Below are 10,266 nucleotides of genomic sequence, written 5' to 3'. Positions count from 1 at the left end.
TGTAACCGACTCCATGTAAACCCTAGCCCTCTCCGGTGTCTATATAAACCGGAGAGGTTGGTCTTTAGAAGGCCAATCACAATTACAATCATACCATCATAGGCTAGCTCTTAGGGTTTAGCCTCTACGATCTCGTGGTAGATCTACTCTTGTACTACCCATATCTTCAATATTAATCAAGCAAGACGTAGGGTTTTACCTCCATCTAGAGGGCCCGAACCTGGGTAAACATCGTGTCCCTTGTTTCCTGTTACCATCGGCCTTGACGCACAGATTGGGACCCCCTACCCGAGATCCGCCGGTTTTGACACCGACAATGACCATGGTGGGATAGACAAGGTTGCTTCTTCGTGGACCCTTCGTGGGTGGAGCCCTCCGTGGACTCGTGCAACCGTTACCCTTTGTGGGTTGAAGTCTCCACCAACGTGGATGTATGATAGCACCACCTATCGGAACCATGCCAAAAATCTCCGTGTCTTCAATTGCGTTTGCACACTCTAATCCCATCCCTTTACTTTCTTGCAACTAGCATGCTTTAGTTTCTGCTGCTCATATACTCTTGCCATGCTTGCTTGAAATGTATTGTGAATGTTTAAACTTGTGCTAAAACTCCACCTTAACTTGAAGAATTTAAAAACTGCCACATTTGCTTGTTGAGGGTCTAATCACCCCCCATCTAGACACCTCTTCTCAATCCTTTCAATTGGATGTGTTGGGGACACAAGAGATTTCTTGTATTTGATTGCAGGGTTGTTTGAGAGATACCATCTTCATCCTACGCCTCCCACGGATTGATAAACCTTAGGCCATCCACTTGAGGGAAAATTGCTACTGTCCTGCAAAACTCTGCGCTTGGAGGCCCAACACGAGTGTAGCGCAGAGTTTTGCAGGACAGTAGCAATTTTCCCTCAAGTGGATGACCTAAGGTTTATCAATCCATGGGAGGCGTAGGATGAAGATGGTCTCTCTCAAACAACCCTACAACCAAATAACAAAAAGTCTCTTGTGTCCCCAACACACCAAATACAATGGTAAATTGTATAGGTGCACTAGTTCGATGAAGAGATGGTGATACAAGTGTATTAACAATAGTAGATATTGATTTTTGTAATAGGAACAATAAAAAACAGCAAGGTAGCAATTGATAAAAAGGAGCACAAACGCTATTGTAATGCTTGAAAATGGGGCCTAGGGTCCGTACTTTCACTAGTGCAATCTCTCAACAATGCTGATATAATTGGATCATATAACCATCCCTCACGTGCGATGAAGAATCACTCCGAAGTTCTTATCTAGTGGAGAACATAAGAAGAAATTGTTTGTAGGGTACAAAACCACCTCAAAGCTATTCTTTCCGATCAATCTATCCTAGAGTTCGTACTAAAATAACACCAAGCTATTCTTTACGATCGATCTAACCAACAGTTCGTACTAAAATAACACATATGACACACATCAACCAACTCTAATGTCACCTAGATACTCCAATGTCACCGCGAGTATCCGTGAGTTGATTATACGATATGCGTCAAACAATTTCAGATTCACAATACTCAATCCAACACAAAGAACCTCAAAGAGTGCCCCAAGATTTATACCGGAGAAACAAAGACGAGAACGAGCATCAACCCCTATGCATGGATTACCCCAATGTCACCTCGGGAATCCACGAGTTGAGTGCCAAAACACATATCAAGTGAATCAATATGATACCCCATTGTCACCAGGGGTATTCATAGCAAGACATACATCAAGTGTTCTCAAATCCATAAAAGCATTCAATCTGATAAGAAAAAAATCTCAAAGGGAAAACTCAATTCACAACAAGATAGAGAGGGGAAAACACCATATGATCCAACTATATTAAAAAAGCCCACGATACATCAAGATCGTGACATCTTAGGAACACAAGAGAGATTAAACACATAGCTACTTGTACAAACCCTCAACCCCGAGGGTGGACTACTCCCTCCTCATCATGATGGCCGCCGAGATGATGAAGATGGCCACCGGTGATGATTTCCCCCTCTGGCAGGGTGCCCGAACAGGGTGTAGATTGGTTTGTCATGGCTACAGAGGCTTGCGGCAGCGGAACTTTTGATCTAGGGTTATTTCTGGGGGTTTATGTATTTATAAGATTTTTGGGCGTCGGTTTCACGCGAAGATGGACCTCGAGGTGAGCACAACCCACCTGGGCGCGCCTGCGCCTCCTGGCGTGCCCAGGTGTCTTGTGCTCACCTCCTTCACCTTCTGGTCCTCCCACGAAGCTTCTAGTGCCTCTTTTATTTCAAAAAAAGCGTCAAAAAGTCTCATTGGATTTGGAGAACTTCTATTTCTGCACAAAAAACAACACCACAGTAGTTCTGCTGAAAACAACATCAGTGTGGCTTAGTTCCTCTCAAATCATACCAAAACCATATAAAATTGTTGTAAACATGACATGAATTCTTCATAAATTATAGATAGGTCGGAGACGTATCAATGACTACATCACCTGTGTTCATATTTTCTTCCGCTTAGCGATGTACAAGGGTGTATAGATGCTCTCCCCCCCCCCCCTCGTAGCTATGCATTTCCATGGATAGATCTTGCGTGTGCGTAGAATTTTTTTGTTTTCCATGCAATGTTCCCCAACAGACCCGCTGCGGTCAGCAGTAGACTAGTCGAGGGTATCATGTTGTCAGAATGGATATCCGTCGACGCCAATCGTAGACTAGTTCAGTTTCATTTTTAGTTGAAAATATGTCCAAAATGTAACCGTTTTCGTCCGGTTTGTATGAAATCCGTCGTGTTTATATGAAATCCGCCCATGTTTGGAGGAATTTCATCCTGTTTGTTGAAAAAGTGTTGCAATGTGTGCGACTACGGTTGGATGGCCTCCCGCATTCGTGTCTGCGAACTGCCCCATCCCCCTCCGGTCCGCGGACGGATGCGGGAGGAAATTTGTGGGTCGCCGTTTGAGATGTTGTTAGAAACCATTCTTTACATAGGGATTTAAATGATCTGATTTGTTGGGATCGTCAAGCAAGTTCTATTCCATCAGAAAATTCTTAATATTCTCAACAATTCCATGCAAAAAATAATGAATCTAATGTGGCACGAACTCAAATCTTATAATATTTAGTTGTTTCCCCCCAAAATCTACATGGTCTGATGCCTCCAAGTGAAATGAAATGCATCCCAGTAGTGCTGACTCTCTAATTACTACTCCCCTTGTACTCAGCTACTCCAACGACATATGTTTCAGTGCAAAGGAAGTAGCTACTTCTCTCCAAAATGCAAACATATCTTTAACAAAAAATGTTGAAAGAATTGACATGAAGGCCTAGACCTATCTCTTGATGTTCAAAGAATAAATTGAAAATTTTGTTTCCTCGATGACCTATAGCAGTTTTTAACTCAGAATTACATTTACACCGGCCAGTTTTGCTTCCCATGAGAAAGGTTAAAAGTGCACCTTACACCTTTTGAACTAATGTGTGAGATTAATATACAAGTCTCAACTCACGCATCCTCTAACTGTCAGTACTCATAAAGACCCAGTCCTCCATGTCATAGTAAATTGTCAACCGATATGACTATCAATTGGTTGATGCTAATTTTTCTTTCTGGTCTCCAAAAATTACTTGTGAAATTTTGACGACTTCGGCTTTGCCTTTTTTTAGAACCCTCATCCCTGGTGAACGTCCGTCGGAATGGGTGGAAAAGAACATGGTCCCCTGACAGTTATCACTGCATTTGAAGGGTGTGGGGCTGCCAGTTTTTAGAAACGAGATTGCTAAACCTCAGTCGACTAAGACTTAACTAAGTCTTAGTCGATGCTATATTCAGGAGATCTTATACGTGGATATCCATGCAATTTTTCCTTTTTCTTTTTACATGGTATGTCACTTGAATGAGACTTTTTTTGAACGTCGTGACTTTATTCCTCAAATAATGGCAAGATCATTTACATAGTGGTGAAGAACAAGTCAGCGACGAAAGATTCCCAGCTTTCAGAAATTCTACTGCTAAGACAATGCTTTGCAAGATCGTCCGCAAGCATATTAGCCTCTCTGTTACAAAAATCAAAACTAACACTTGTAAACTCCATCGCCAGGAGGGAGCACTCCATCACAACCGCGACGTCGGCGTCGACTCCCATATACATAGCCGGATCAGATATTGCCTCCAAAGCATGCATATAGTCCGATTCTATAATGATCTTGGTGCATCCCAAGTTAGCTACTAGATATAGACTAGAGCGGATAGCCAAGATTTCAGCTGATCCCGCGCTTGATACATGAGGTAGAATTTGTGTTGCTGCTCCCAACAGTTTGCCATGGTCATCACGTGCAACAACGCCACATGCTCCCCGAGGATTCTCCTCATGAAATGATGCATCGACATTAAGCTTTATAACTCCCCTGGCTGGCTTTTTCCACACTTGATCTTTCTTGCGGGTGGCCAATTTTGGTGTATTTGCTCGAACAAAATTGGTAGCGAGAACTCGTATTGAGATAGCTGATTGTTCCAGGGTTGAAACTGTCTTTCCTTTCGACGCTTGCCTCCGCTGCCACCATATAAACCACATAGCAATGAGAATAAGCTCGGCCATTTGTATGTCCCCTGCTAGCTTCTGCAATCGGATCAACGTATCCAAATTAACAGATCTGGACCGGTCCTGTATAACAGCTTTATCTATCTCATCTGTTAAACCTAGTGATGCCCACACAAGTCGAGCTCTATCACATGTGAATAAACAGTGCTGAATATCTTCCAAGCCAACCTTACATATTGGGCATTGCGGGATCAAGGGAATATGTCTGTCCGCCAGCACACCATAGCACGGAAGAACTCCCTTAAGGACTTTCCAACCAAAATGTTTGATCTTTCCCGGTAAGCGGAGGTGCCAAATCTCCTTCCAGGCCCCGTTTAGCTGAGCAGTTCCTAGGCTGTTAGTCTCTCTGTAATGCCAACTGAACTGGTGGTCAAACTCTAGGTGATAAGTCGAGCGAACTGAAAATGTTCCTGACTTTGTGAATTGCTAGGCCACAAAATCCTCTAAAACTTCAACTTGGAGTGGGATTTGTAGTATTCTTCTTACATCAACTAGTGAGAACACACTCTGAATAAGTGCATCATCCCACTAACCCGTGTGTGGGTCAATTATATCTTGCACTTTTGATAACATAACTCCCCCTCCAGGGGTAATTACTTTCCTGGACGGGCTTGATGGAATCCATGAATCCTCCCAGATATTAATCTGTGAAGCCGTACCCACCCTCCAAATACATCCCCTCTTGAAAGTTTGTATTCCCGCAAAAATACTTTGCCATGTGAACGAGGAGCCTTTCTTCGGTCCAGCTCACATGATATTTCCATCCGGGTAGTATTTTGCACCTAGGACCCGTGCACACAAAGAGTCAGGATTATGGATCAGTCGCCAACACTACTTTGCTAACATAGCAAGGTTAAAGCTATGAAGGTCGTTGAATCCCAGTCCTCCCTTCTTCTTTGGTACACGCATCTTCCACCATGCAAACCAGTGCATTTTCCTTTTTTTCCTCTCCATCACCCCACCAGAAGCTCGATATTTCATCAGTTATTGCTTTGCAAATTCCTTTCGGTAATTTAAACACAGACATAGCATACGATGGAATTGCCTGAGCTACCGCTTTGAGAAGGATTTGTTTACCTTTAATTGACAGGAATTTTTCCTTCCAACCCTTCAGCCTCTGACACACTCTATCAAGATGTTGAAAGCAATCACTTCTATCAACACCCACAATAGTCGGTAATCCCAAGTACTTGTCAGACAAAGCTTTAGTTAATATATTCAGCATTCCACAAACAGCCTCTCTTTCACTAACTCTGGTATTAGGACTGAAAAATACACTAGATTTAGGTGTACTTACTCTCTGTCTCGAGCTCTCACAATAAGTATCTAGAACCCTCTTCAAAGTACTTGCATTTTGTACCGTGGCTCTCATAAGAATTAGAGAGTCATTTGCAAACAAAAGGTGAGATATTGAAGGGGCATTCCTTGCCACTTTTATTCCTTCAATTCCACCTATTTCTTCTTCATGCAATAACATACTAGATAGTCCTTCAGAACAGATCAAAAACATGTAAGGAGACAGGGGGTCTCCCTGTCTTAGGCCCCTGGTTGGAATAAATTCATCCGTCTCTGTGTCATTGAATCTGATGTGATATTTCACAGAGGATACGCACTCCATAATTAGCTCAATCCATTGTGCATGAAACCCCAACCTTATCATCATCTGCCTCAAAAATCCCATTCTACTCTGTCATATGCTTTTAGCATGTCCAGTTTAACAACACAAATACCATTCGACCCATGTGTTCTCTTCTTTATGGAATGAAAGCACTCATATGCAATCAACACATTATCAGTGATCAACCTACCTAGTACAAAAGCACTCTGTGTAGGAGAAATCAACTCCGGCATGATTTTTTTCAACCTATTTGCCAACATTTTTTAAATGATTTTATACACCACGTTACATAAGCTGATGGGCCTAAACTGAGTGATCAACTCTGGGCTGTCAACTTTAGGTATTAGCACCACATTAGTGTCATTCCACCCATTAGGAATTTTCCTGTTGTTTATTGCTTGTAGCACTTCATTTGTTAGCTCCTCTCCAGCGATATGCCAAAAACGTTTGAAGAAGATGGCATGCAGCCCATCAGGGCCTGGGGCTTTCATATCTCCTATTTGAAACAAAGCTTTTCTTACTTCTTCCCTTGTGTATGGGGAAATTAGAAGGTCATTCATTTGCCCCGTCACCACGGGTTTTACTGTGTTTAGTAGAGCTTCATCAATCGGCCCTGCCTCCGTTAAAAACAAGTTCTGAAAGTAATCAAAAATCAATGGTTTGAGGTTCTCATTCCCCTGAACCCATGCATTATTATTATCTTTCAATCTCTTGATCAAATTACGACGCCTACGAGCCGAAGCAAACTGATGAAATTTTTTGGTCTTACGGTCACTGCGATGAAGCCACTTTGCATGTCCCCGTTGGGCCCAGTAGATCTCCTCCTGCTCTAAGAGGTTTTCAATTTTGAGCGTCAAGTCATGTTGTTTTGCCCGTGCCTCAGCATCATATGGCTCTCGCATCAGTGCCTCTAGTTCCTGCTGCGCTGTTTTCAGTCTGGCTCGAGGTCCCTTCAAAACTTTCCTGTCCCATTGGTGAAGATCTTTATGCACTGCTGCTAGTTTCTCACTAGCCGAGGGGCAGAGCCCCCTTACAACTGCCTTCTGCCACGCCGTCCTCACTACTTCCTCCACCAATTCCTCTTCTAGCCATCTTGCCTCAAACTTTCTTCCTGACCGACGCCTTTGAACTACGACACCCGCCAGGTATTCAGTATCCAAACATATAGGTATGTGGTCCGACTTGCCCATATCCAGGTTTACAAGACCACATAGAGGATGCATATCCATCCATCCCGGATTTGATACTGCTCGATCCAACCTTTCTCGTAGCCCTCCTCTGAAAAAGGTAAATTTGTCGCCATGGTATCCAATATCCTCCAAGGAGCCGTCTGTCAGGGCATCTTGGAACGCTTTAAGCCTAGACTTTTGCCGCTGGGTTCCTCCTTCTTTTTCTGACGACGGTAGTATTTCATTGAAGTCACCAATAACAACCCACGGTAAGTTAGAGTGGGCATGAAGGTCTCGGATCAACTGGTATGTTTTATTATTATTGTCCCAGCTTGGTTCTCCATACAAACCCGTAAGCCTCCATACTCTACCATCCACTTCTTCCATCGAGACATCTATGCAATTAAACGTATTAGTCCGGGAGTAGATCCTCACCTCCTTCTTCCAGACTAATAGTAAACCTCCGCTTCTACCATCAAGACAGGGGACCACAATCCTATGATCCATCCTCACTTTCCTCATTATCTCATCTTCCCTAGTCTCGTCCAAATGCGTTTCAGACAGAAAAAACGCATCTGGGTTATTCTGCCTCTAGATGTCCAGAAGCGATCTCACTGTCGGGGTCCCGAGCAAACCCCGACAGTTCTAACTTATAATTTTCATTGCGATCGGCGACCCTCCCCGGAGGAGGACACCGCTAATTCTTCTGTCGACTCTGACATATTGGCCTTCAGCCTTTTGTTATCATGTATCTTTTGAGGGGTACTCATGTGGGTTTTATCAATCTGTCCTCCACCTATGTGTTCGATCAGTAGGACTTGATCCGTCACAAAACCGAGTGGCGGTGCCATAGAGGAGTTGGCTACTATATTAACAGTCCCATCCTGACTAATGAGACGCTTTCTAGCGAACGGCACAACATCTTTCCCTTGAAGATCATCCCCTCTTTCCATGTCCATGCTCACAGATTCCTGTGGGTTTAGATCTCCATCATTACCCCTCCCTGCACCTCTTGGTGCCGTGTTCCTGTCATCACCAAAACCCCTCCCTCTGTTCCACATCTCTCCTCCACGGCCTGAGCCACGGCCACCACCTCGACCATACCCAGGTCCGCCTGACGGATCATCAAACTTAACCATCAATCAGTTGCCCCATTCACAGTCCTCTGCTCTATGAGTTCCATCCCCACATTCTGTTACTAAATGTCCAATCATACCACAGAAATCACAGAAATCTAGGAGTTTTTCATATTCCACCGGATACCTCTTGCTCTCTTTCAATGTTAGATGGACAAACCGAACTAGTGGAACATCTTGGGGAAGAAACACCCTAGCTCTCAAATATTTAGTCAGATTAATTCGTCCTTCATTCACAATAACCTTTATTGGAGGGATACCGACCTTCCTCGCTATCTTCTCCGCAATTGCTTTATTTTTCATAAGACCATCCGGGATTCCAACAATACGTACCCATGCGGGGATACGATCCAATTTGTAGTCATTCACATTCGTAATTCCATCATATTCCTCAATGACTACTGCCGCCTTGCGGAAGAGCCAGGGTCCTCCATTGATCACTCCGTTCCAATCACCAAGACACACCAGTTGCGCTAGGAATATGCTTTCGCCCATTGGCTTGAAGGTCACACCCTGCGCTGTCGTCCACGCGTTCCTCAAAGATTTAAACAGGGATACATGACTAAAGGGTTTTTGGGTATGAACCCTAAAGACTGCAACTCATCCACTACTAGGGAAAAGCCTAGCAGTAGCGCTGGTTTTTGGCCTATCAGTAGCGCGGGGAAGCGCGCTAATGATAAGGCGCTACAGCTAAAGCTTAGCAGTAGCGCCTGCTGGCACGCGCTACTGCTATATCTACTTAGTAGCAGTGCTTTCCCAAACGAGCGCTACTGCTAATTACTAGTAGCGCTTTCGAGAACAATCGCTACTACTATTATTCCTAGTTCCATTTCTTTTTTATTTTAGGTCGTATTCATACACCTGTATACAATTTTTCATATAGTAGCAATTTAGAGATTGTTTTAACATCATAATGAGTTATTAAATCACTAGGTGAAAGAACTTTGGATTAGTTTCAAGTGCATGGATCCAAAGTAACCAATATAATGGTCACTTTGGATCCATCCATTTGAAACTAATCCGCGGTTCTTTCACCCAATGACATAATAACTTATCATCATCATCATCATAATATCATTAACAACTTATCATCATAATATATCATTGTCATATAACTCCTCATAATCATCATTTTCGTCCATGATGAGACATCATATAACAACTTCGTCACTAGTTATAATAACAACTCCTCATCATCATCATCATAGTACTCATAATCACTACTCCTACTCAGCATCACCATCAAGTCTAAGACATTGTAGTTATATATAATCAACACTAACTAATTGGTCTTAATACTTAGGACCTACTCCTCTCTCCTAGCTAAAATACCATAAAACAGATAAACCGGTCCTTCACCATAATGGAGAATGGACATAAACCTATATCCAACTTGTGGCTTGCGCACATTCATTTTGTCTCCAATTATTTGCGTGTGCGCATTCATCACTTTGCTCCATTCTTTGATTTTGAGCCTTCCATCATTTGAAGAAATCGAGTATGCGGTATGGTAAGCCTCCGAAGGAGTTGGTCGTAAGCTAACCATATGCATATCACCTTCGGTACATAGCATGTCAGGCACAACCTGCTTCGGGAGCCTCTGTTCAAAACCGAAATAGTAACATATATAGTTAGCAATGTAGTTTACTTAAGAATAATGTATGCAATGAAGTTACCATCATTAACAAAATCTTACCAAGTTTTTGGCAATGAAGTTACCATCAAGCAATTTATGGACTAGTG

This window comes from Aegilops tauschii, chromosome 5, assembly GCF_002575655.3.
Source record: "Aegilops tauschii subsp. strangulata cultivar AL8/78 chromosome 5, Aet v6.0, whole genome shotgun sequence".
Lineage (NCBI taxonomy): Eukaryota > Viridiplantae > Streptophyta > Magnoliopsida > Poales > Poaceae > Aegilops > Aegilops tauschii.
Note: the sequence above shows the minus strand (reverse complement) of the source record.